Source organism: Zalophus californianus, chromosome 3, assembly GCF_009762305.2.
Source record: "Zalophus californianus isolate mZalCal1 chromosome 3, mZalCal1.pri.v2, whole genome shotgun sequence".
NCBI classification, from domain to species: domain Eukaryota; kingdom Metazoa; phylum Chordata; class Mammalia; order Carnivora; family Otariidae; genus Zalophus; species Zalophus californianus.
In genome coordinates this window covers 50,063,897-50,091,594 of record NC_045597.1, presented here as the reverse complement: position 1 = coordinate 50,091,594, position 27,698 = coordinate 50,063,897, and the positions used below count along the sequence as shown (strand labels likewise).

Genomic DNA, 27,698 nt, shown 5'->3' with positions numbered 1-27,698 from the left:
TTTTGCTGCACATATATGAATACCTCGTCAAAGGTGGAAACCAGTATTGATAAAATCAGACAGCAAGCCGTGTGGTTGCAGTGGCAGCAAACCCTCAATTACCACACCACCCTGTTCTAGGGAGGATAGGCTTGGTTTACAAACCTCTTCTCCCAGATACCCTCAGGACTTAGGTCCACATTACAAGGCATTCTAAAATTAGGACAACCTCATACTAGTGGTACTATGTGTATACATAGGAATTGAACTCATTACAATTTGTGTAAAAAAACTGCAAGCAAGCCACATTGGCTGTGCATAAAGAAATACTTCAAACCCACATTAACATATTGTATCCCAAGGTTCTGACTATGCTCTATATCAGCACAAAGAAGCTACAGAAGATGGATTTTCATTCCTAATAGATATGGAATGGTAAAATTGACAGTGGGTAATTAAGGTCCCCTTGATCTTTGTAACTAGCATGGTGATCTTTAATAGGAGCTCTTGAGTTCGTGTGATTGATTTCCTAACTTTCATTGTGTATCGATAAAACTTACATTCCTTTCTAGGAGAAGATAGAAAGCCCTCACACATCACAGAACAGGAATTAGATCTCTTGCACAACCCTTTCAGGCACGGAAAGTTGTAAATAGTCACCACTAAATCTATATGGAATCTGAAAATATTTCAGGCCACTGCACCCCCTCTCTGATAGATGACCCCCTGTCCCTTTAAAACCCTCTTGGCTAGGCAGAATCTCAGAGATGGTTTTTGGACAAAGTGCCCAGCCTTCTGAATAAAGCTCATATTCCTTTCTGATCAACAGTCATCTCTTGAATATTGGCCTTTTGAGTGACAGGCAGCTGAACTTGGGATTTGGGAACATGCCCTTCTGATAGTTGGACAGTACTGAATTAAAAGTTATCAGCCAAAATTCTCTCCGCCCATCTTCTCAATCTTTATATCTCCTATTTCTTTTATTTCTTATTTGGGAAGCCTTGAATTCTGAAAGACTAAGTCTTCCTTGTTACCATTTGAATTTTGACACAAAGTCTGTTCCAAAGAGCATCAAAATAGATAGGTTTATCAGATACATTCATGCCCTTTTAAAATAATGTTTTATGTAATATTTTGTAGTATTTGTAGATGGACTATCTATGAATAGTCCTTGAAATAGTTTTATACTTTAATATAAATTTTTTAATGCTTTATATATTTAGTCATCCTCATATGTAGAAATATTGGATGATTACATTAAAGGAATTTAGAAAAGGAACATTATTTATTATCCACTATACTTAAAGGCTAAAGGTGCTGAAAACAATTTATTAGTTGTCTCTAATTAGAGTTTAAGGTAAACAATAAAGTAAACTTAAATATAATGAACTCCCTATAATACATCCTATGCAACAATACAAAATTATATCTAGTTTGCTGCTCAAGATTAAATATTAAAGAAAAAAAGAAGCCTATATCAACATTTACATCAGCAAATGCATTTATCTTCAGTTGATTAGAGCAAATATGGGCTTTTCAGGCAATGTGGCTCTACTGAGTTGAATTTACTTCTTGGTGTTAAATTCTGTACAATAAGAAGCAAAGGGATCTCAATTTAAACCCAAAATCTTCTATGCAGCACATTTTATATCTACCTGAATTCCAGTTTATGTGCCTAATGAATGAGTTACAATATTCAAGCACCCATTAATAATGAGAGGATGAAATTAGACAAGATGGGGCTGCCTGATATTTGCAGGTCTCCCAGAATCATGATGCACTGCCTTTTAAGCATGCATCTTTAAGAATCACAGTGTGTGGAAGGATGGCTTAGGTTTCAAAACATCCCTCAATGATGAAAAAGAGATTATCCGTTGTGTCATGACCTCCCAAGAAGCTCCTCTATAAATAAGGATGACACATACCATATAAGACTCTTCCCCTTGGAGAAACAAGGATCAGACATATGCCTGATGTGTGTTTCATAGAAATGATGAAGTTATTATGCTGTGGCCTATTTGGCCAGTTTTGAATTAGAAACATTAGAACAAATTCCATGTGTCGGAAATTGAGTGAGTAAACTCGTGTTGAATAATGAGGATGATAAATTAAAGAATATATGTGTGATTTATCACTCCTTCCTAGAGAACACCTTTAGCAATAGCAAATGTAAATTAAGATGACACTACAAAACAGATTAGTGGAGAATAGCATGCAGAATTCCAGAGAGATTAACAATGAGGACGGGAGGCATTTTAAAAATCACAGAAGATACTCAAGTGCCTACTGATCTTGGAAAGAATCATATTTGTCTAGTCCCTTTCATCCAAGAATCTCACTACATTTAAATGTATTTCAAATTGAATTTCACATGCTAAAGCATCCATATTGTAATTTAAATCCAACAGATCAAAATAAAAATCAAAGTGCCCTATGTTTATTAAAAACTACAAAACAGAAAGAAAATTACTAATGAATCCCTGTTGGTAAATTATTCACAAACAGACACAATTCAGGGAAGAAGAGCAGAAAACACTGTGCTTCACTAATACTGTGTGGCAGGATAATTTATTAGAAAATTCATTTGTGTTTTACTTCCTCTGCTAAGGAAAAATAAAAAAGAATGAGAGTTCACTGTATTTTGTGCTCTGCATTTTTCCATCAGTTCTGACTAGGCCCTTGTGTTTCTTTACCTCAGGGGCTTTTCAGGGCCTAAAGCAGAAGGTGCTTGAAAATAACCTCTCTTTCTGGTTTTTGTGAAAGTACAAACCAGGGGTCACAAATTCAGACACCAACAGAGCCAGGCAGGCACTTAAACGAACAAAGCAGACTGGGTTTAATTTTTTCCACATAGGCTCAATTTGGTTCAATATTTATCTATGCAGGAATAGTTTTTACTTTCACTAAGTAATATATTTCTTCCATTTTCTAAAAACATATTTAGAATTTTTGTCCATTTTTCTTCTATGATAGTGTCAATGAAAAATTGCTCCAGAGTTAAAAGGCAAAGAAAATTGTAACTACAGGGCAAGACTGTTGCCACAGGAAAAAGAAATTGAAGTCAACTTTGCTGAAACATAAGGATGCAGGATTTTTAAATGCTGGGACAAGCTAATGAAAAATATAGGGGCCCACTGGGGAAGGCTGGTCTATATGGTTCGGCCATTTGCATGTTGTCAGCCATTGAATTGAAGCTCCTACCACCCCACAGAAACTGGGATATAGAGGCATTAATTCCTGTGATGATTACATTTCAAAGGGATGGCCCCCAGATCCTTAAGAAAGACTTTCTGGATTATAAAAATGGGCAAGAACTTGAGAGAAGATTTACATCTCAAAGGGGCAGAGAAAGAATTCACAATTGTAAGTTTTCTAAATAACCTCAAAAAAAAAAAAAAAAAAAAAAAAGGAGGTCAGAGACCTATAGTCAGAAAGAAGCCTGTATGAAATTTAGTCAGTCTGAGGGGAATGTTAAAGCCTTCTTGGTCAACAGTGACATAGTTGTAGGGAAATACTTCTCTTATACTAGGAAACAGCAGTGCAAATATGGTTAAGGGTCAAGGACCATCAGGTTAATGTCCTGGGAGATGCTAGTTGTCCTGAGGAGGAAATCTGAAGTCTGCAAGGCTCATCTGAGGGGGCAGCAGTGCTCTGCTCCAGCTAGTGCATCAGGAGGAACTGCATACCTTGGTTTGCCAGATCTGTCAGTTTTCTAGGAGTATCCAATTTTATCTGGGCAATTAAAGTTTTTCATCACTTTGAAATACTAGTAATAGAATAACCTGGCCAGCAAGCCACCAATCAATCTATCATCTCTGGCCAAATTTCCCAGAAAGAAATATATTAAGCATCCTAAAAAGAGAAGAAGGAGGGAAAACTGCCCTTTTTGCCCAGGGTTTGGAGAAAGAAGTGAAAAAGAGAAAAGACAGTTGAAGAGGAGGGTTAAGGGCTGCCTGCATGGGTAATGGATCATGAAATCAACTTGACTCCAAGCTTCCCTTCTCCTGGAATTATGGAAGCTTAAAGCTTGGAGTCATATAGATTGGATTTAAAGTAAAAAAGAAATTTGATATTTCCTGCACAGTGAAATTTGTGAAGTCAGAATCGTACCCAGGTACAATGCATATGTGACTTTACTGTTATTGTAGGCTACTTCATAGAGTAGGTATGTTCAGTAAGGAAAGAGGGATGTGATTCATATTCTACCATCCAGCAAAATAATAATAATAATTAATAATAATAAATGTTATCTGTTTTCTATAACTCATGTCATTTACTTTGTTGACCTCCATTCCTATTTATGGGGTACAGCACAGGAACTGGAGGAGTTCAACTTGTCAAATCAGTTTTGCCATTTTTCAGACTTTCTCCTTTGCATTCTCAGTCTCTTTTGAATCCCATAGTCAGAATTTTAAAGTTAAACCTTCAAATCAGAGTTATTTCTCTTATTTTAAAGGGGTCCCTTTTCTCCTCCTCCCTGTTTTCCTTATAGGCAATATTGTATCACATGGACCAATACATATAAAGTTTAAGAACACAGGCAGCAGGATAATATTAGCTGGATTCATAGCCCAGCTTTGCCACTTATTAGATATATGACACTGGGAAATTATTTAAATTTCCTGCATCTTGATTTTGTCCTGTACAAAAGAGGGATAAAAATAGTACTTACTCATAGAGTTTTAAAAGCATTCAATTGTTCAATATGATTCAATTATTTAATTTGAGTGCCGTATATATGTCAAGTTCTAGCTAAATATTATCTATATGACATTCTAGGACTGATGCCAGCTGAAGGGTTGTTGGTGGTGATGTACTAACATCCTTATGGTTGTTGCCATTGCCTCTGATGAAGATAATACATAAACATGCACAGTACCTTCCTTGCCCCAACCATGGCTATTATAGTCAATATCTTCTTAATTGTAGCAGAAGTTCTTAGCTATCTTCTCCTCACCTAGTCACCACAAAAGACATTGGTAGGTTTGGTTAACTCAATTATGATATATGACTCAATGAGTATGACTGATAGGAACTTTGAATCTAATTACTACGAGAATATTATAAAATTATTTAAACTTTTGTCATTTAAAATCAAACTACTTATTGAACATTTATGGTATGCAAGAAAGCAGATTAAGAGGTAGGGATGGGGAGAGGGGTTATTCAGAAATTATAAAAGCTTAATTCCCACCTTTTTAGAGTTGATTATCATCCAGAAATGGAGACTAATACATTCATATGCATAATACCAGAAAAAAGGCAAATGCACCTTAGTTCGGGAAAGCATTATAAATAAATTCTGTTACCCACACAGAATAAAAAAAATTATGACTTTCCAGTGAGAAAATGACTCTAAGAAGTGGTAGAAACATACAGAGTTTAAAACATCTGTAGGGATTCAATTATCAGAGAAGCAGCACAATTAAAGTAGGGTAAATATCATTAGGGAAGATGAGATAATTTTTCCTTTTCTAATAATTCTTAATTTGAGACCTGTTTTGGGGTTGAGACTAGATACAAAGATTGGTTGAGTTACATCAATGAACACCAAAAGACATGGTCTTAGCCCCCTGAGCAATGAAGCAAAGGCTTCAAAGGTGCATGAGTGTGTGAAGACTCACATTTGTCTTTAAGGATAAATACTCCATTGATAAATGTAAGATCTGAAAAAAGAAATGTTACAAACATGTGGACTAAATAGAGTTTCTCCTGCAAAATTTTTCCTAATGGTTTTTTTTTTTTTTTGAGAAAATGGGTACAGTTGGAATCTATTTCTTTATGTTGATTTGTAGGAAATTGTTGGAAGAAAAGTGTGCATAAGGACCTAACCGGTTGCATAAGTAACAAGTTCCCTTTGCTGAGTCTTCTTCATGTTTCTAACTTGACTTAATAAATAAATAAATAAATCTCACAATAACTCTGAGTTGATTCTGAGTGACTTAAACTCAGAAAAGTAAAATAAAGACTAAATTAAATGAAAAAAAGTATTATTAGGTAAGGAAATAGAAGATAAGATAAAACTCAGAACCTATTGTCACAAAAGCAGCAAAACATGAGTGTTGATAGAAAGCGCTAAGTATGCGCAACTGGACAGAATTTTAGTGATATGAGTCAGAAGAAACTCAAGACTATCAAAACTATTTCTTTGCCAGAAGGTCATGGTAGTCACTACTTCATATAAAGTTCCATTAGTGATAATGTGTTGATCCCAGAAAATGTTTATATATTATTGTAAAGGGGCTTTCCCCAAATATAAATTCAACTCCTCAAGAAGATTTTTTGGAAATTCTTTTCCCTTCTTTTATGTTGTAGTGTAGAGGATCGAGTTGATTATATTCCTCAGTTCTGATCAATGCTCATTGTTTTGTCTTTCTTTCCCTTTATTACTGACTGCCCTTCCTTTCCTGTATCCACTGGCAAGTTTTGTTGTCATAAAATGTGTATTGTTATTTTGTGTGCATGTATTTTAATATACATGTTGATTGTGCCATAGATTACATTAATTAAGCATTTTCCCCACTGACTTCTTTTTTTAAGTTTTTATTTTAATTCCACTTAGTTAACATACAGTGTTATATTAGTTTCACGTGTGCAAGATAGTGATTCAACACTTTTGTACATTACCCAAGCCTCATCATGACAAGTGCGCTCTTTAATCCCCATCATCTATTTCACCCATCCTCCCACCACCGCTCCTTTGTGGTAACCATCAGTTTGTTCTCTATAATTAAGAGTCTGTTTCTTTATTTGCCTCTCTCTTTTTTTCTCCCTTTGCTCATTTGTTTTGTTCTTTAATTTCACATGAGCAAAATCATACAGTATTTGCCCTCTTTATTTCACTTAGCACTGCCTCCATTCATGTCACTGAAAATGGCAAGATTTCATTCTCTTTTTTTAAAAGGTTTTATTTATTTGTCAGAAAGAGAGAGAGAGAGAAGTAGGGAGAGCGGCAGAGGGAGAAGCAGTCTTCCTGCTGAGCAGGGAGCCCAAGTCAGGACTCGACCCCATGACTCTGAGATCATGACCTGAGTCAAAGGCAGGTGCTTAAGGAACTGAGCCACCCAGACATCCCAAGATTTCATTCTTTTTTATGGCTGAGTAATATTCCATTGTATTTACATACCATCTGTACTTTATACATTCATCTATTGATGGACACTGGGTGGGGGAGGGCTTCCATATCTTGGCTATTGTAAATAATGCTGCTATAAACATAGGGGTGTATGTATCCCTTTGAATTAATGTTCTTGTATTCTTTGGATAAATACCCGGTAGTGCAATTTCTGGATTGTAGGGCAGTTCTATTTTTAACTTTTTGAGGAAATTCCATATTGTTTCCCGTAGTGGTCACACCAGTATGCATTCCCACCAACAGTGCAAGGGGATTCTTTTTCTCCACGTCCTCGCCAACATCTGTTGTTTCTCTTATGTTGTTGATTTTAGCCATTGTGACAGGTGTGAGGTGATATCTCATTGTAGTTTTGATTTGCATTTCCCTGATGGTAAGTGATGATGAACATCTCTTCATGTGTCTTGACCATCTGGATATCTTTTTTTGGAGAAATGTCTGTTCATGTCTTCTGCCCATATTTAAATTACATTATGTTTTTTGGATGTTGAGTTTTATAAGTTCTTTATACATCTTGGTTACTAACCCTTTATCAGATATGTCATTTGCAAATATCTTCTCCCATTCTATAAGTTGCCTTTTAGTTTTGTTGATTGTTTCCTTTGCTGTGCAGAAGTTTTTTATTTTGATGTAGGCCCAACAGTTTATTTTTGCTTTTGTTTCCCTTGCCTCACAGGACAGATCTAGAAAAATGTTGCTCCAGCCTAGAATTTTTATGGTTTCAGGTCTCATATTTAGGTCTTCAATCCATTTTGAGTTTATTTTTGTGTATGGTCTAAGAAAGTGGTCCAGTTTCTCTCTTTTGCATGTGCTGTCCAGTTTTCCCAACACCGTTTGTTGAAGAGACTTCCTTTTTCCATTGGATATTCTTCCCTGCTTTGTTGAAGATCAACTGATCATATAGTTATGGGATTATTTCTGGGTTTTCTACTGGTGTATGTGCCTGTTTTTAGGCCAGTACCATACTGTTTTGATTACTACATCTTGCTAAGATAGCTTGATATCTGGAGTCTTTTGTGATTCCTAAAAATGTTAGGAGGGTTTGTTCTAGTTCTGTGAAAAATGTGTTGGTATCTTGGTAGGGACTGTGTTAAATGTGTAGGTAGCTTTGGGTAATATGACGTTTTAACAACATTTGTCCTTCCAACCCGTGAGCATGGAATGTCTCCATTTGTTTGTGTCATCTTCAATTTCTTTCATCAATGTTTTATAGTTTTCAGAGTACAGGTCTTTCATTTTTTTGGTTAAGTTTATTCCCAGGTATCTTATTTTTGGTGCAATTGTAAATGTGGTTATTTTCTTAATTTCTCTTTCTGCTGCTTTGGTATTGGTGTACAGAAATGCAACAGATTTCTGTCCATTGATCTTGTATCCTGCAACTTTACTGAATTCCTTTATTAGTTCTAGCAGGGTTTTATTGGTGGAGTCTTTAGGGTTTTCTAAATATAGTATCATGTTTTCTGCATATAGTGAAAGTTTTACTTCTTCCTTACCAATTTGGATGATTTTTGTTTCTTTTTGTTGTCTGATTGCTGTGGCTAGGACGTCCAGTACTATGTTGAATAACAGTTGTGAGAGTGGACATTCTTTTCTTCCTAACCTTAGGGGAAAAGCTCTCAGTTTTTCACCATTGAGTATGTTAGCTGTGTGTTTTTCATATATGACCCTTATTATGTTGAGGTATGTTCTCTCTCAGTCTACTCTGTTGAGGGTTTTTATCATGAATGAAGTACTTTGCTAAATGCTTTTTCTGTGTCTATTGAAATGATCACGTGGTTCTTATCCTTTCTCTTTTTGATGTGATATATCAGGTTGATTGATTTGCGAATATTGAACCACCCTTGCAACCCAGGAATAAATCCCACTTCATTGTGGTGAATGATTTTTTTAATGTATTTTTGTTTTTTGTTTTTTTTTTTATTTTTTTTAAAGATTTTATTTATTTATTTGAGAGAGACTGAGAGATAGAGAGCACGAGAGGGAAGAGGGTCAAAGGGAGAAGCAGACTCCCTGCTGAGCAGGGAGCCTGATGTGGGACTCGATCCCGGGACTCCAGGATCATGACCTGAGCCAAAGGCAGTCGCTTAACCAACTGAGCCACCCAGGCGCCCTTTTTAATGTATTTTTGGATTCAGTTTGCTAGTATTTTATTGAGAATTTTCACATCTATGTTCATCAGGGATATTGGCCTGTAGTTCTCTTTTTTAGTGGTGCCTTTATCCATAACAAGGTAATGTTGGCCTCATAGGATGAATTTGGAAGTTTTCCTTCCTTTTCTTTTTTTGGAATAGTTTAAGAATAGGTATTGACTCTTTAATTTTTTTTTAAGACTTTATTTATTTGAGAGAGAGAGAACACAGGCAGGGAAAGGGGCAGAGAGGGAGGAAAAGAATCTCAAGCAGACTGCGTGCTGAGCTGAGAGCTCAGATCCTGATGCAGGGCTTGATCTCACAACCCGGAGATTGTGACCAGCGCTTAACCAACCAAGAGCCACCCAGGAGCGCCTTAACTCTTCTTTAAATGTTTGGTAGAATTCACTTGTGAAGCCGTCTGGTCCTGGACTTTTGTTTGTTGGGAGTTTTTTGATTACTGACTCCATTTCTTCATGATTATCAGTCTGTTCAAATATTCTATGTCTTCCTGTTTCAATTTTGGTAGTTTAGATGTTTCTAGGAATTTAGTCATTTCTTCTAGTTTGTCCAATTTGTTCGCATATGGTTTTTCATAATATTCTCTGACATTTGCTTGTATTTCTGTGGTGTTGTTATTCTTCCTCTCTCATTTGTGATTTCACTTGAGTCCTTTCACTTTTGTTCTTAATAAGTCTGGCTAGAGGTTTATCAATTTTATTAATTTTTCAAAGAATGAGCTCCTGGTTTCATTGATCTGTTCTATTTTTTTTTTTTTTTTAGTTTCTATATCATTTATTTCTGCCCTAATCTTTATTATTGCCTTCCTTCTGCTGGTTTTAGGTTCTGTTTGTTCTTTTTCTAGCTCCTTTAAGTTAGGTTGTTTATGTGAGATTTTTCTTGAGTTTACCCTGTATTGCTACAAATTTCCCTCTTAGAACTGCTTTTGCTGCATCCTAAAGATTTTGGATCATTGTCTTTTCATTTTCATTTGTTTCCATGTAATTCTTTATTTCTACCTTTATTTCCTAGTTGACTCATTCATTGTTTAGTAGCATGTTATTTATCCTCCAAAATTTGTGCTCTTTCCAGATTTTTTTCTTGTGATTGACTTCTAGTTTCACAGCATGTGGTCAGAAAAGATGCATGACATAGTATTTTCAATCCTTTGAATTTGTTGAGACTTGTTTTGTAGCCTATTCTGGAGGATGTTCCATGTGCACTTCAAAAGAAGGTGTATTCTGCTGTTTTAGGATGGAGTGTTTGGAATGTATAGATGTTAGAGCCATCTGGTCCAGTATATTATTCAAAGCCACTATTTCCTTGTTGATTTTCTGTTTGTATCATCTGTCCATCAATAAATAGGGTGTTAATGTCCCTACTATTATTGTATTGGTATTGATTAGTAAATTTATGTTTGTTATTGACTGTTTTATGTATTTTGGTGCTCCCATATTGGGAGCATAAATATTTATAATTGTTATAACAATTGTTATATCTTCTTGTTGGATTGTCTCCTTTATTGTTACATAGTGTCCTTCTTTGTCTCTCATTACAGTCTTTGTTTTAAAATTTAGTTTGTCCAATATAAGTTTTGCTACTCTGGTTTTCTTTTGTTATCCATTTGCATGATAGATGTCTCTCCATATGTCTGTAGGTCTAAAATGAATCTTTTGTTGGCAGCATGTATATGGGTCCTGTTTTTTTTTAATCCATTCTTTCACCCTTATGTCTTTGGATTGGAGCATTTAGTCCATTTCCATTCAAATTATTGAATTACTTTATCTTATTATTTATCTTATTATCTTTTTATTTGTTTTGTAGTTGTTTCTGAAGATTTTCTTTGATCCTTTCTTGTCTTTCTCTCTTTCATGTTTTGCTGATTTTCTTTAGTGATATATTTGGATTTCTTTCTCTTTATTTTTACATATTTATTAGTAGTTTTTGATATATATGGTTACCATTAAGTTTGTATATAACCTTTTCTGCATATAACAGTCTATATTAAGTTGATGGTTAATTTTTTTAAATGTTTTTAAGTTTTGTTTTATTTAAATAATCTCTACACCAAATGTGGGGTTGAACTCACCACCCTGAGATCAAGAATTACATGCTCTTTTGACTGAGCCAGTCAGGCACCCCAATGGTCATTTACATTTGAACCCATTCTTTTTTCCTCTCCACCCCACATTTTAAATATATGTTATTATATATCCTTTTAGTATGTGAGTTCTGTGTCTGATTTTTTACAGAAATATTCATTTTTACTACTTTTATGTTTCCTATCTTCATACTGTCGCGTCTGGTCTCTTTCCACTCAAAGAGCCCCCTTTAATATTTCCTGGAGGGATGGTTTAGTGGTCGTAAAGTCTTTTTGTCTTTGTCTGGGGAAGTCTTTATCTCTTCTTCTACTCTGAATGACAGCCTTGTTGGATAGAGTATTCTGGCTGCAGATTTTTCCCATTCAGAACTTTGAATATTTCATGACTATCCCTTCTGGTTTGCAAAGTCTCTGTTAAAAAATCTCCTATTAGCCTTGTAGATTTTCCCAGTAAGCTACTGTCTTCTTTTGTCTTGATTTTAATTTCTTTTTCTTTATCACTGTATTACAATATATCTTGGTGTGGGTCTGCTTTTGTTGATTTTAATGTGAATCCTCCATGTCTCCTGGATCTAGACATCTGTTTCCTTTCCCAGATTAGGAAAGTTTTCAGCTATTATTTCTTCAAATAAATTTTCTGCCCCCCTTTTCTCTCTCTTCTACTTCTAAGACTTCTATAATGCAAATGTTGTTACACTTGATAGAAACACTGAATTCCCTAAGTCTATTCTTATTTTGCATAATTATTTTTTCAGCTTGATTACTTTCCATTACTCTGTCTTCTAGGTCACTAATTCTTTCCTCCGCTTCTTTCCATCCAGCTGTTCATCCCATCCAGCGTGTTTTTCATTTTATTTTTTGAGCCTTTTATCTCTGCTGTGTTATTCCTTATTTCTGGTTTAAGGGTCTAACTTATGTCTTCCGCTCTTTTCTCAAGTCCAGTGAGTATCCTTATGATCATGGCTTTAAATTCTCACCAGGCATGTTACTTTTATCTGTTTTGCTTTGATCTCCTGCCATATCCTTATCCTATTCATTCATTTGGGTTAAATTTCCGTGTTTCCTCATTTTGTCTGCCCTTCTCCGTGTCTTTCTGTTGTGACGAATGTCAGCTAGGTCTTCTGCTCTTAAAGGTAGTGACTTCATGAAGTAGAGGTTCTTGAGTGCCCTGCAGCACAGTGTCACCTGTTCACCAGAACATGGCACTTCAAGAGAGTATCCTATTTGTGTTGCTTATACCCTGCTGTTGTGTCTGAGTCACTTTTCCTTTCAGTGCAGTCATCTGCACTGACTGTGTGATGTGGTCTGTGCTTGCTCTCTGTGGTGTTATTGGGACCCAGGCAGGTCAGTTCTGATGGGGCATGCCCACTGGGAAACTTGGAAGCAGGGTGGAGGTGTTAGCAAAATTTGTACTGGGCCACTAGTCCAATGCTGGATCCCCTGAAGCACTGTGGCAGCTAGGGGGTGGCCAGGGACACAAGCCTGGGTATAGCAATGTCCGTGTACCCAGCAGTTGGACACAGTATACAGAGATTAAAAAAAATTTGCCCTGAGCCTAGGGCTGAGGCTAGCAGGTTTGGAGTGGGTGAGTCCTCAGAACTCATGGGAATGGCACACTGCTAGCAGGTTAGGCAGCAAGTGTCTGTGCAGCCCTGCTTCCTATACATGGCCCTGTGTGTATCCTGGAGGGTGAGCGAGGAAAATGGCACCTGACATAAGCTTTAAACTTTTAATTTCTCTCCATGTTTTTATGTGTAGATATATTCCATTGCTTCTGACTTCTACTTAAATTCCATGGAGTGTATTAACTACACTTTATTTATCAATTCTGACAGTGATGGACACCATGATTAACTCTAATTCCCCACACTCACAAGAATGCTGTCATGAATACTCTTGTTTGTTTCCATTAGAAATCTCTGAGAATCTCCCAGGAGTGGCATTGTTGGGTTATAGACTGTACTTACTCATACAAATTAAAAACAATGTGATTTTGAGAATGCATATGCCAGCCTCCTGTCTCACCAGCAGTGTGTGGACATTCCTATATTTCTACATCCTCACCAACACTTGCAATAACCCAGCTTTCAAATGGATATAAAGTGATATGTCATTGTGTTTTCATCTTTAATTCTTTAATTATTAAATTAATAAACAAATTTGAGCATGTCTACATATGCTTGTTAGCATTTTGTGTTTTTTATTCTGTGAAGTGCATATTCCATTTTTCTAATAAATTGATACACAGAAGTTGATATGCAGAAATTCATTGTTTACTCCACATATTAGTTCCCTCCATTATTTTCAGGCCCTGCCAAAATAACTTTTCAATCTATAATCCGTTATTGGGCCCTGGTACTTTTTTGCTGAGTACAAATGCTTAAGTTGTTTTCAAATTTTCAAAATTTTAATCTTTTTTTTTGTTTTTATTTAGAAACTCTTTCTCATTCCAAGGTAACAAAGGTCACTACATTATCTCAAATTAATTTAAAAATTTATCACTCACATTTTAACTTTTCTAAGTTTTACTTTGAAGCAGCTGTATATATGCAATCTCATGGAAATCATTTTACATGTATTTTTAAAAAGGGTAAAGTGAAGTTAAGAAGAATGGATAAAAATTCATCCTAGACAAAAAAAAATAAGGATGTGTGTTCTCTGATAGAAAAGAATACAAAGAAGGGTGTATCCAACAGGATCAAATCACATAAAATTTGTTAAATAGTGGTGTTATGGACTGAATTGTGCCCTCCCACCCCCATTCGCATGTTGAAACCCTAATGTGACTATATTTGGAGAAGGGACCTTTAAAAAAAGCAATTAAGTTAAAGTGAGGCTATTGGGGTGAGTTTAATTCAATCTGACTAGTGTCCTCTTAAGAAGTGGAGATTAGGATGTACAGAGAGAAACAGGGATGCCCCTGCACAAGGAAAAGACCATGTGAGGATAAAATCAGAAGGACATCTACAGGCTAAGGAGAGAGGCTTCAGGAGAAACCAAACCTGCTGACACCTTCATCTTAGTTTTCCAGACTTCAGAACAGAGAAAACAAATTTCTGGTGTTTAAGCCACCCAGTCAGTGGTACTTTATTATGGCAGTCCAAAGAAACGAATACAAGTGGATTAACATGGAAGTAAAACTTCAGATTGCATTTCCAGAAAATATTCCTGCCACTAATTACCACTGGAATTCTAAGACAATTACTCCAGATGAATGATGAAAATAACATCCCTTGAAAAGATTTATAGCTACTAAGTGATAGATACTAAGTATCTTGTGCGTCAACTGGTGTTTAACAAATGGCGCTGTAGGTTGTTAGCTCATTTGTAGTACTAACTTCCATGTTCTATTAACTATTGTTCATTGTTTACTTAGCTTAGCTATGCTGTTATAAGAAGAAATGTGAATTTTTGGCCTATATAATGGAGCAGAAAAACAATGCAGCTGTACATAAACAAAAGTAGCTATTAGCTTAATTTCTCTTAAATAACAATTTTAAACAAGCACTGGTCCACTCTACTCAAATAAACCATTTATTCTTTAACCAAACATAAATTGAAGAGCAACTTCTATTTCTTAGTTCTCTTGATTCTCTATTTCCCATTTAATAAATGGCTCTTTATTGGGATAACAGTGACTACTGTCCTTACGCAAATAAAAGCGAAGCATATTTCCACTTGTTATCAATGCTCTGACAGCAGAAACTTAAGTTCAAAATGATGTTTTTTTCTTAAATAAACCTCTTTCAACCTTTAGAAACTCTGTCGGTCTGAGATAGGTTTCTTAATATATTCAATGCTTTGATGATAACTAGTGCCAGGGGTGTATGCAACTGTCAATAAATACACATGATGAGAAAAAGCATTATGAAATAACTCAAGATAAAATTTATTGGTGAGAACTGGAGCCACTATCATCAGTCAATTGTCTCCTTTCATTTCACCTAGCTATATTGCTTTTAATTTTTATTTAACTTACCAAGAAGCATGTTGCAGAAGCTAAAGAAATGGTAAGGACTCACTCATTGATTGATGGAATGCACAAGCCTCCTGGCCTTAACTGGACTGAAGTTTACCTGAGTAATTCTTATATACCTAGATGATGACACCTTCTTAAAGTGGTGATAAAACACCAACTCTGTCCAGCGTTAAACCAGCCAGGCATAGAGGACAGCCACCTTCTCTCATCCTCATTGCTGTTGATAAGATTATATATCACTGGGACAACAGCATGTCTAATTCAAAATACGAAATGCCTCTTTGTTCTCTCACATACAGTGAGGAAAAACATTTCAAAGTTTTCCAGCTCTCTGGGAGTAATCATGACAAGTTGATTCTCACCAGGTAACAACCATTTTACTTGGTCCTATCAGAATATAGGACTGAGTAAACCAATTGGAAATGCATTCAGATGATCTGACTTTTAGAATCTTATCTTTATTTTCACAGAGTAGGGTCAACAGCTGGGAGTAACATATTATGGAAGGGCATATGAAGGTAGTCTGTCTTTCTCATTCTTATTTTTTTGTTCCCTGCCCCCTTCCCTCACCCTATTATAGCCTTCACTTCCGTTACCTCAGAGTGCAATGAGCATAACTGGTGTGTTGATCTGGATTCAAATATTGACTTTGGCACTTAATATCTGAGTAACTGTTGGTAAGCTATTTAACTTTCTTTTTTTTTTTTAAAGATTTTATTTATTTATTTGAGAAAGAGAGAGAATGAGAGAAAGCACGAGAGGGAAGAGGGTCAGAGGGAGAAGCAGACTCCCTGCTGAGCAGGAAGCCCGATGTGTGACTCGATCCCCGGACTCCAGGATCATGACCTGAGCCGAAGGCAGTCGCTTAACCAACTGAGCCACCCAGGAACCCCTATTTAACTTTCTGAGCCTTAATATCTACATCAATAAATGAAGTTAAGAACATAGTGTTGCTATAATAATTAATTAAAATTGTGTACTGAGACTTCAGACACTTAGCATAATGCCTGGAAAATATGTGTCTCTTAATAAATGTTCGTATGTTCAAACTCTATCCCTATGTAGGAAAGACATTTTATAGATCTCAAAGATTATTAACACTGAATCTCAAGGATATCTCAAAAGGAGATGAATTTGTTCTGAATCAAAAGACAGTGAGAATTCAATGTTTTAGAACTCAAAATGTAAGCAAGAGCAGACACTTCATTTAACCTGGATCTTAATATGTGCATGTAATACCATAATGAAAGACAGATATATTTCCTACGGTCTTACTACAGAAAAAATCATTCTGTATTTTTTCTTATTAACTCTTTAATTGGCTCAGTTAATATAGTTTTAAAGTTTCCAATATTACATTGTACTATGTGCCATTGCAAAAACTGCTCTAAAAACTTGTCCAAATGGTAGAATAATGAAATCTGAGGATGTTGGGATATACTAGTTGTGACATCAAGAACACCTCCCCCCAATAAACACTCTTCTGAATTTATACCAGATCCTTGACTGCACATGTACTAGCCAATATGTCAGGATTCTGACTTCCTTTTGAATTTCTATGCTTTTAGTTTTGGCATGAAATAGCTTCCCCAGTCCCTCCAGAGTAAGGCCATGTTTCTCTTTGTTTTGTTTTTGGTATTGACTTACCAAAACCCTGTTTCTAGTAATGCTGATAACCTTCCCCTAAATAGATCACCACACTTGGGGGGGCTTTAGATCTTTTTTTCTTCCACGGAATGCTTTTCATTTGGAAACTTTTGAACTCTATGCAAATCAACTTTTAAACCTACTGCTGGCCTGACTGAGGAAATAAGTATTTGGGTGATTCTCAAAGTATGTGTGCTGAAGGGCCAGTTTATCTGATTGACTTTTTAAATTTTTCTAATTTATCACAGATGGATATTTTAAAAAAATACTCTGATGTTTAATTTTACTTTACTTGACTAGGTCATGAAATGCCCAGACACTTGGTCAAGCATTATACTTGGTATTTATGTGAGAGTGTTTCTAGATGAGATTAACGCTTAAATTGTTAAACTGAGTAGAGCAGATTGTCCCCCCACTTTATTAGGGTGGGTCTCACCCAATCAGTTGAAGGCCTAAGTACAACAAAAAAACCTGACCCTCTTTCAAATAAGAAGGAAGTCCTTCTGCTTGACTGATTTTGAGCTGGGATATTGGTTTTTCCTGCCCCCAGACTTAAACTGAAATGTAGGCTCTTTCTGGGTCAAGCCTACTGGCCTTCAAACTGGAACTACACCATTGGTTCTCCTAGTGTCATGCCTTCAAACTCAGACTGGAACTAAGCCATCAGCTCTTTTATGTCTCCAGTTTGCTGACTCATCCTGCTGATGAATTACCTCATAATCTCATGAGCTAATTCTTTATAATAAGGATAGTAGACATAAACATACAACAAGTTTATATATATAGATATATAGAGATAAATAGATATAGGTCCTATAGATTCTATTTCTCTGGAGTACCCTGACTATACATATAATAAAATTATCTCCTATGAAAATGAAATAAATAAAACAAGACATTCAGAACACAAGGTCCAGTTTTATTTTTTAGTATTTTTTAGTATTACAGATGTGAAATTACTCTGTCAAATTTCCATAAAAGTTTTAAGTGCTTTCTCTCAATTTTTGTTTTTACTTTATTGGGAACCATTAAAGAATAGCTCATGGGTGCACAAAGGTCTATAACTTAAATTTGAGCAGCACTATTCTAATATATTTTAATAGGTCACTAGTGAATACAGATGTAAACTTTTCTTTTGAAGGAAGGAAATGTTGTATAAAAGTGATCAAATTGGCATAGATCCTTTACAATATTAAACACATTCTAAATATATCCAGTATTGAGTTTTCAATATTTTGTTATACTAAACACATAAGTGATAAAAAGTTGGTAAGACAGTGCTCGCTTCGGCAGCACATATACTAAAATTGGAACGATACAGAGATTAGCATGGCCCCTGCTCAAGGATGACATGCAAATTCATGAAGCGTTCCATATTTTTATAGAGCTACCATGCGATCCAGCAATTGCACTACTGGGTATTTACCCCAAAGATACAAATGTAGGGATCCGAAGGGGTACGTGCACCCCAATGTTTATAGCAGCAATGTCCACAATAGCCAAACTGTGGAAAGAGCCAAGATGTCCATCGACAGATGAATGGATAAAGAAGAGGTGGTATGTATACACAATGGTATATTATGCAGCCATCAAAAGGAATGAGATCTTGCCATTTGCAATGACGTGGATGGAACTGGAGTGTGTTATGCTGAGTGAAATAAGTCAATCAGAGAAAGACATGTATCATATGACCTCACTGATATGAGGAATTCTTAATCTCAGGAAACAAACTGGGGGTTGCTGGAGTGGTGGGGGGGTGGGAGGGATGGGGTGGCTGGGTGATAGACATTGGGGAGGGTATGTGTTTTGGCGAGTGCTGTGAATTGTGCAAGACTGTTGAATCACAGATCTGTACCTCTGAAATAAATAATGCAATATATGTTAAGAAAAAAAAAAGAAGAAGATAGCAGGAGGGGAAGAATAAAGGGGAGTAAATCGGAGGGGGAGATGAACCATGAGAGACGATGGACTCTGAAAAACAAACTGAGGGTTTTAGAGGGGACTGGGGTGGGAGGATGGGTTAGCCTGGTGATGGGTATTAAAGAGGGCACGTTCTGCACAGAGCACTGGGTGTTATGCACAAACAATGAATCATGGAACACTACATCAAAAACTAATGATGTAATGTATGGTGATTAACATAACAAGAAAAATAAAAAAATAAAAAAACCCCAAATATTTCTAAGAAAAAAAAGTTGGTAAGACAAAAACATTTCCTTAGTGATAAGAAATAATTCTGCTTTCAAGGAGGAGTGGATGATAGGAAACATTTAAGTAAAAATGCATATAAGCAAAAATGTAGTACATATGAAGTTGCCAAGATGTGTGACATTTTATTTAGAAAAATTGGAAATTAGTATTGTTTGAAAAACTGGCTTTTTTGCTTAAACTCTACAATCCCTATGGAAGATGTGGGATAAAATGTAATTTGTAAAATGAGTAAGCATTAAACAAGTGGAAACAAGAAATAGCATCCCATGAAGAAATAAGAGATGATTAATAACAGCAATAGGCATGAGCATGTGTCCATAGAAGAATAAGGAGATGTATCGCCAAAATGTTAGAGAGAAATATTCTGGGAAATGTTAATTGAGGCCAGGTAATGGACAGTTGTGCAAAAGCAAGATGAGAAGATTGATGCTATTGATAGAAATAGTCTCAGGGGTTTTGAATAGGACAGTGGTATACTAAATGCTGTATATTGGTATTGAGGGGGATCCTCCACTGCTATCAGGAAACAAAAATTGGAAGTCAGGAAAAATCAACATGATAGTGTCAACAGTTATATCAGATAATGGAGATAGAGTTAATGACATTCTCAACTAATATTGTTTTTTTTTAAGATTTTCTTTATTTATTTGACAGAGAGAGAGAGAGAGACAGCACAAGTAGGCAGAGTGGCAGGCAGAGGGAGAAGGAGAAGCAGGCTCTCCGCTGAGCAGGGAGCCTGATGTGGGGCTCGATATCAGGACCCCAGGATCATGACCTGAGCTGAAGGCGGCTGCTTAACCGACCGAGCCACCCAGGTGCCCCTATTTTGGGTTCTTTTATCATCAAAATAGGCTTGGGAATCAGTGAATATGCATTTCTCACTTCTCAAGAGCAAGGGTATTTGACATCAAAGGAAGAGAATACATGCTTCTCATGAAGTAGACTTTGAGGTCTTCAAGAGTTAATACTCATGGTGGTGATGGGAGTTCTTCCTTAGGAAATTTAGAAGACACCTTGCCACAACCATGTCCAGTGAAAAGCAAACTTGTGCCTAATTTCCCAGTGTTTTCCATGCACTGTGACACCAGAACTCACACCTCATTTTTTGGAGTTATCAGAAGGACAGCCAGAAAGAGGTAAATGCCTTTAACATCTGGCTGAAACCTGACATCTTTTTATAACATATAGAGATAGGACTCTATTATCATGTGAGCAGCGATGGAGAGGATACAACAGAAAGGGTGAAAGCTGACACTGCAAGAATTCTAAAACAGAAACTAGAAAGGCAGAGAGAAGAAACTATGGGAGTTCTAAAATAAGAATTAGGAAAATGCAGTTGGGGCTCCAAGGGAGGATTTATGCAAAAAACCCTCTAAACCCCCAAAGAGTAAATAAAGACTTGCCTTCTCTCTCCTTTTCCCCACAACCTTCTAGTCTTTGTCCCTGGTTTTGTGTGTAACAGGTAGTGAATTAGCTCAATTTCCAACTTCTACACCCTCACTGCTCTACTGCTTGTAATAGAAAAATAAGCATGTCCATCAGAGGTCACTCTGTGCTAATCCAGAAAAGTTGTCAGGCAGGGTTTGGGGATGGGAGAGGGCACCCAAGAGAAGGATGGCACATATTCTTGTGTCTGGTGGGTCATAGACTTTTCTTTTAGGGAGAGTCAATAGGCAGTAAAGTCTCTTCAAACTTAAGAGACCAAACTGACTTGTTTTCTGAGACTAATAAGTACCTCTCTAGACTTAAAAAAGAGGCTAGGTCACAGGACTTTTACTAGAAAGACTACTCTTGTGTAAAATGAAGAGCATAAGGACATCGAAATCCTAAAACAATACAGTAATATCAATAATTCCATGAACAAGTATTTACTGAACGTCTGTGTTCATAGCACTGTATTAATCACTGCCACGGAGATGCTAGTTAATCTGGAGAGACAGAAATGACAAATACAAGGTACTATACATTGTGATACGTAATTAAATGCTAAATTCTGTGATGCAGACATTAGGAGTCATGAAATGAGGGAAGGGGCATCAGTGTGGGGGAGATAAGGGAGCAAGGAATTCTTCCAGGAGAGGAAGCAAAGTTAGCCATAAATGACAAGTAATAAGTGAATAAGCACATACTATGGAGGACACGAGGATCCAGTTATGGATGATTATATTCAGAACTCCAGGCAATCAGCATATGATCCTTTTCTTGGAATAAGCTGAACTTCCAAGTTCAGGGGAACTGAGAAAATTCATCACCCCTCACAAAGAACTATCTCATAGCCTTAACGTATTCATTTTATCGCTATAATCTGTGTTAGCGTATTCAAAATGTCACCTCAATTTTGAAAGTATGCCCATGTGATGTGACTTATACATCAGATTTATTTTTTTTTGTATCCCAAATCTCTACTTTCCTGTTCACACTTCCTTATTTGTTCCCAGTCTCAGAATGCCACAGTGATATCTTGTTCCTTGCTCCTGTTTTATTGCTTTTCCAATCATTGATAAATACAAGCAAAAAGGGACAGCATAACTTATTTACAGATAAGATGCTTACTGTTTATGATCAATAGTGCTATCTCTCTTGAATCCAGCAGCTCAGCTAGAACCATAACAGCCAGAATTTATTACTAGTAAATTAATATGACATTCCTCTGCCATGTACCTCTTTCAGAATCTGTATAGTGTAAGGATTATCATCATATAATGAAGTCCATTCTCTTCTAGATATCTGCATGGTTTTGGATATTGCAAACCTGGGAATTGATTTTTCACCAGAGAATCAATACAACATTTTCAGTGAATGGCATGTATGTCACTTAGTGGTAGCCAAGGTGGCCAGTCCTAAAGTGGTCTTGAGAGTGAGTATATGTTGTAAGAGAAATTACTTAAACATTTAAAGGCAATATTTTGAAACTAAAAAGTGATTTCTTTTCCCTGTCATGGGTGCAAATAAGAAGAATTCCATTCACAAACTGAGACTCTTTTCCCATTGATTTGTTTCCTAGGGGATTTTATTATCAGGGATATGGAGTTCTGCTTTAATTCCTAGATTCCTATGATTGAAACTCCCTGGTATGTCTCAGGAACTAGAGCATGTTAGGCCAACAGAGAGACAGTACTTGCCTTAAATAGTACTTGGATGAGCTTTGCTTTGATTTTGATGGATCATGTAGCAATCTCTGTGAGTTTTATTTACATTTTCAGGGTTCCTGGTCACAACTGTAGTCAGTTTGGACCTAACAGGTCCAAAGAATGTATGTAATGAAACACTTTCTTTTGCCAGGGTAATGAAAGACCATAAGGCTTCTAGGAGATCCATGAAAATGTATAGCATCCTTGATGGGTTTGCTGCTTAGAGATCTCATCAGTAACTACCTCTGTCATAATGTATAAGAAAAAAGAAAAACACTGGAAAACAGCCTTGTTTCAGGAGGTGACTGTGACATTTTCATAATCAGATAGGAGATTCTATCATTGTTATCTTAGCAACGGGACACTGCCTTCCTTCTGAGACCACCTTGGTGGAAATGATTTTAAGCAATTCATGTTCTTAGCCTGCCTGCCTCCCACATCAACATAGTCTTGGTGGCTTGTATAACCACAGAAAACGAGTTTGCCTTTTCCTTGATGGCTCTGGAAATGTGACTCAAAGGGGTTATTCATAGAGCAAAATGGCAATGGGATGAGTTGATAGACTTATCTGAGTCATTTAGAAATTAATTATAAGTCTTTGGTGTTATCTTAACAGTGAGAGATACGTAGAGCTGTGAGCTGCTGAGTAATAATAGCTGCTTTTACACTCAGAAGGGCCACCTGATGTGATGGCAAGTGAACTACTGTTATCTGCTTGAACATATGTACAGGCATCTAGATGGGAATTTTGCCTCATGGGATGACTTTATTATTGAATCTTACAGGACACTGCACTGTTCATCAAAAGATCTAAAGTTACTTGGATAGGGCATCAATGGCACACACAAGGCAACACTGAAGCAAAATCCCCTAACCCAAATAAGTTGAATGACAATGAACCAAACTGTCCATCCACATTTTGTATTGTTAAAAGATTTTCTACTGTTGCATTTGTCAATGTAAAATTTTCCCAAAATACTTGTAGTTCCTTCTGAGACCAAAATATATCCTAATGATCTTTATTTGGTAGGCATACCTTTCTAATTCTCTTTAATTTGTTGACCTAATTTAGTTGTCATGTCCTATGGTGTATACATTCCCTTTTTGAGTAGATATAGACAAGTTTCCTATACATACCTGCTGCCCTTCTCAACTAATTTTTTTTAGTTATGGTGATTCCCAGAGGGGAGGTGGATGGGAGAATGGGTGAAATAAATAAGGGGGGTTAAGAATACACTAATCATGATAGCACTGAGTGATTTGGAGAATTGTTGAATCACTATATTATGTATACCTGAAACTAATACAACACTATATGTTAATTACACTTAAAAGAAAAAGAATGGTATGTGCTGAAAAAGTTGTCTACAAAATATAAAGTCATGGCACTGGCACTATTTCTGTAGTAGAGAAGATCATGGATTTGGGGCTAAGTTAGATCGTAGTTTAAATACCACATCTACTACTTGCTTGCTGACAAATTTTGGACGATTGAAACTTGTTAAATTTGAATTTCTTCATTTACCAAATGTGTAAATATAGTATTATATTATGTCATATATTAAACCAATAGGGCTTTTGTGAGAATAGTTTGATTTTAGAACAGTTCTTTGAACAGTATCTAGCTTAATCACTCAATATTTATTATGAACTATGGTTAAAAAATATAACATTTATAGGTACCTAAGCTACATTTACTAAGTAAGGGTAACTACCTAGATTCACTAAATACTCTTCCTTGTCAGTATTCTATCCAGAACTAGGGACAAAAAGTCAAGTGCTTTTTACATATTTAACTTCACTCCTTGATATTTATTTTTGGTGATCTGGGTTCAGTTAAGTATTCTTCAGAATAATATTATCTTTGTCATCAAGGAATCATGCCTAGAGCTCTGAGGTCATGAGTTTTATAATTGTATTTCACTCCTAAAACTTTAGACAATCTCCAACTATAGTATTTACTTATGATTTCACAATTTATAAATTTATTAATGTTTTTGATTCATTAAAAGGAGTAAAATTACATCCACCTACAAATAGAATTCAACCCAAGGGATAACTGTGAATAGAAACTGTGTCCACTGAATTGTCAAAAATTAGTCATTTCTGTTTTACATGATTAACTAAAACAACTGACTGGTGACTTCTTGGAAACGGTGGTCCCTCCAGGGCCACCCATGGGTCCCTTGGCACCCTGGTTGGAAAGCAATGCTCTACATAATTGACAAATAATTCTCACTCATGAATAAATAACTGTGCTGACCTCCAGGCTGTTGCCCATAAAACATGGTACAAATTCCTTCTATTTTTTACTTTTTAATCTTTCTTAAAGTATTTTACTATTTCTCCCTTCTGTCAAAACACATCAATGTTGTTTTGAAAAACTTTGATCCATAATGCCACTGTTCCACCTTTTCTTCCTTTTCTGTATAAATATCCATCACTGCTGACATTTAACATTCACGAATGATTGTAGCAGATTTCACTTATGCATGATTGGGTAGGATTTTCTATATTTAGACATGTGTTTGGTTTACCAATAAAATTTCCCAAATTCTTTATATTCATAGATTGATATGTTAAAGCAATCATGTTTATTTTTATAGAATAAATTTGACTAAGATATTTAAAATACTTTTCCTCAGGTTATAAATAGAAATCTATGCTTTTCTGCCAATTAAAACAAACTAGTAAATCGTTACAATAGACATTTCACAAAATCTTATATAAAATACCTTCAGAGAATTTGTATTAAAAGACCCGAGCAATGTCTTTTGATAAAACTGGATTGTACTTCAGCCTGACACCTTTATATCTGTTGGACTGCTTGTTCTTGTAATATTTCACCCAGTACAGAATTAGCCTTGAAAGATGAGATGAGACTCCACATTACAGCTCTGCACAAATGTGGCCACCAATGTAGTGTTGACTCAAGAGTTATCTGGGGTTTTTTGTTTTTTGGTTTTTTTGTCTATTGTAATTGAAGTTACCTGTGGTTAATTCCTACAGGAAATTAAAGTTGATTAGGACCCATGATATTTTGGTTTAGATACTAAATTTCCTCTGTATAATTGAGGGAATGATCTGCTAGTCCAGAAATACCTTTTAATTAAAATATTTTGGTCACATATACATCCATATCCACATATTGGGGGGCTTGCCCTATAGTTTTATTTATCATAAACCACTGTTTGGTTAATTTAGAACCAGGGACAACTCTTATTGACATACCCAAAGGACACTACCTCAGCATCATTTCTTCTAAAGTCAGTCTTTCTGCTTAGGCTAAAATGAGAAGAGGGGGGGCGCCTGGGTGGCTCAGTTGGTTGAGCGACTGCCTTCGGCTCGGGTCGTGATCCCGGAGTCCTGGGATCGAGTCCCACATCGGGCTCCCAGCTCAGTGGGGAGCCTGCTTCTCCCTCTGACTCTCTCCCCCTCATGCTGTTTCTCTCTCGCTCGCTCTCTAATAAATAAATAAAATCTTTAAAAAAATAAAATAAAATGAGAAGGGTACACACAAACATACACTCACATATGTACATATGCACACACGTATACATGCATACACGGACATGTGTGCATGCATATGTCCTGTGTTTGTATCATGTACATTGATGAGCATACATATACATGCATAAATATATCTGCATAATGCATAATTGCATAAATTGCACATTTTATTTTGGCTATCAAATAACCTAGCAATCATAAGTCAAGGGAATTACCATTTAAATCAAGTATGGAGGTCAAGGAAGGAGAAATGACTATGTATCCTGGCATGAAGAGCAACCAGTCCAGAGGGCAGACAGAGGGCAGTAGAACCAGCACAAGCCTATGGGTTGAGAGCAATGTGTCCACTCCTACCGGTTGCCTAGCTCTGTCAATGAGCCCTTTTTGTGTAGCACAACTGTATAGATACTGTCACCCTAGACACACTTTTTCTCAAGACTCTCTACTCAACCACTGCCACTCATTTTTATGGGTGCTACATTCTCACAAAGTAAGTTGGAGTCAAATTCCACAGATATATTTGTAGCCTGAATGGCTATTCCTCCTCTGTTCCTGATTCTTATTTATTGTTATGTTCCTCTGAATATGAAGCAGAACCCACTGACAGCACATACAGAATCTTTATGTGCCTTGCCAAAAGGCATCCCCTCTGGGCAGACCAAACAGAAGAAGGGATTAGCCCCTCACTCCCTCCCAGAGAATGCAGACTATTTCACAGAGTGCAAAGCTGAGTGAGCTTAGCGAGGGGAAGATTTCTGGCCCCACCTGCAGGCTCTCAGCCAGCCATCTTTGTGCAAGGCACAATTGCCACAGCCCTATGTGTCACCCTTAATGAGAAGCCTGCACTGGGCCATATGACTTATGCTATAATAACTTGTAATGGCTTAACCTAAGTTAATTTTCTTAGACCCCTGCTGTAATTCTTAACATAACTGGTCTATGTTGTTTTGGGCCCTTGCCAAAATCAGGGAGAGCTCTCTCCTTTTTACAAATCTCCCTGTTAATTAATTGCTTACTTTTTCAAAGCTCTGAGATGAAATTTCAGAACATTATGAAGTAGAAATAATTTGAAAGATTTTTTTTTCAAATGCCTTTTTGGAATCTTTCCAAAACAAATGGGGTTGACAAAGAGGTTTGCCAAAGTCAAGTTTAATGGCCACTATGTGGCAACTATTTCAAAAGAGGCTATTTCCTGTCCTCTCCTCTGTAATCTTTTCAGAGCCAGAGATTTTCAACAGGGATGACATCTAATTTCTACATTTCCCCTGCTTTTTTGAAACACTCGAAGGAAGGACTTCTGTCCTCTCTAAAATAAACATTTAAAAGTAGCAGGCAAACAGAATTTTAGTTGGAAGGTAGGTAGAAGAAAAGACTTCCATTACTTTTTTTCCCCTCAAGCAGCATGGATAAAATTATCTCTTAGGCTGGAATATTCATAGTGGAGACAGCTTATTTATCCTATTTCTTCCCCAAGGAAGGAAAAAAGAAAAAAAAAAAGGAAAGAACTGTGGTCTGGCTCATGTGCAGAAAGCTCCCTCGCTGAAGCCAGTAGCATTCCCAACTATGCTGAAGGTATAAATCACTTTAAAGGCTTTGGTATTATGCTGACCTGCATTCAAATCCTGTCTCTGACACCTTGAGGAGAGAGGTAAGTTTTCTGGAGTACGCAAATCAAGTTCCTAAATAGTGTTGTTTCTGAATATAATGTAATCCATAATTTCATTGACTACAAAATCCTCTAGGGAATCAAAATGGTTTTCCCATTGTCTGAAAATATTTACATGTTTGAAATATAAAATACAGCTATGAAAGAGAGCCTTCTGAGTGACTGTTTTCATTTTAAGCAAATGAAACTTCCGCTGACTTTGGCAGCATCTAC

At 36.4% G+C, this 27,698-nt stretch overlaps 1 long non-coding RNA gene and 1 other non-coding gene across 2 annotated transcripts in view; one reads left to right on the top strand and one right to left on the bottom strand.

The window, feature by feature from the left end:
• LOC113919345 overlaps positions 1–27,698 on the bottom strand; it is a 130,022-nt gene that overhangs the window by 71,498 nt on the left and 30,826 nt on the right. The gene's annotated exons all lie outside the window — the stretch shown is intronic.
• On the top strand, positions 18,245–18,348 carry LOC113921092. The gene has a single exon (XR_003519500.1). It is a non-coding gene; the product is annotated as a U6 spliceosomal RNA (small nuclear RNA).